At 58.0% G+C, this 1,182-nt stretch overlaps 1 pseudogene; it reads left to right on the forward strand.

Moving 5' to 3' along the window:
• The window catches only part of LOC136684491 (28S ribosomal RNA), a 4,391-nt pseudogene extending 3,522 nt beyond the window's left edge, over positions 1 to 869 (forward strand).
• Positions 870 to 1,182: the final 313 nt, after the last annotated feature.

A 1,182-nucleotide genomic window follows, 5' to 3' on the forward strand; every position in this document is an offset into this window, starting at 1 on the left:
CCTCCGTGCCCGGGGCGAGTCCCTCCGGGGACAGTGACAGGTGGGGAGTTTGACTGGGGCGGTACACCTGTCAAAGCGTAACGCAGGTGTCCTAAGGCGGGCTCAGGGAAGGACAGAAACCTCCCGTAGAGCATAAGGGCAAAAGCCGGCTTGATCCTGATTTTCAGTATGAATACGGACCGTGAAAGCGGGGCCTAACGATCCTTCCGTCTGCTTTTTGGGTTTTAAGCGGGAGGTGTCAGAAAAGTTACCACAGGGATAACTGGCTTGTGGCGGCCAAGCGTTCATAGCGACGTCGCCGTTTGATTCTTCGATGTCGGCTCTTCCTATCATTGCGAAGCAGAATTCGCAAAGCGTTGGATTGTTCACCCACTAACAGGGAACGTGAGCTGGGTTTAGACCGTCGTGAGACAGGTTAGCTTTACCCTACTGATGTTGACCGTTGCTCCGATAGTAATCCAGCCCAGTACGAGAGGAACCGCAGGTTCGGATACATGGTACTCGCGCTTGGCTGTGCAGCCACTGGTGCAAGGCTATCATCCGAGGGCTTACGACTGAACGCCTCTAAGTCGGAATCCCGCCTAGAAGGAGCGATACATCCGCGCCCAGCATCGGTGAGCTTGGTCTTGGATAGCCGGGGTGGGAGGTGCTTTCCTCCCCACCGCCGGTGACGAGAGCCGCATGACACTGGAACCGGACCGGGGCTAATGAACGCCTCGGTCCACCTCCCTCGTCAAAGCAAATGTCTCTTGATCCGGGTGTGAAATGACTCGTAAACGACCTGATTCGGAGTGCGGGTGTCGTAAGTGGCAGAGCGGGTGCATATACCGCGATCCATTGAAAGTCATCCCGTCCACTCAAACATTTGTCGGGGGGAAGGCGAAAGCAAACCCCCGGCCCTCCGGAGCGGTCCAGGTCTGGTTCTCTGGGGCGCGGGCCCCGGAGACTCCGTACACCGGTTAGAGGGAGCCGGTGGCGGGCATAGGGGAGGTGGGTACTCCCCTGTGAAATCCTGGATGACGGTTTTAGGTCTCGTAGTGGGCGAAAATCGGACTTAGTGCAATTTCCGAAACTCTGGTTCTCTGGGGGCGCGGGCCCCGAGAGTCCGTACACCGGTTAGAGGGAGCCGGTGGCGGGCATAGGGAGGCAGGTCGCTCCCTTGAATGGTCCTGGATGTCTGGA

This window comes from Hoplias malabaricus, unplaced genomic scaffold (genome assembly GCF_029633855.1).
Source record: "Hoplias malabaricus isolate fHopMal1 unplaced genomic scaffold, fHopMal1.hap1 scaffold_60, whole genome shotgun sequence".
Taxonomy (NCBI): domain Eukaryota; kingdom Metazoa; phylum Chordata; class Actinopteri; order Characiformes; family Erythrinidae; genus Hoplias; species Hoplias malabaricus.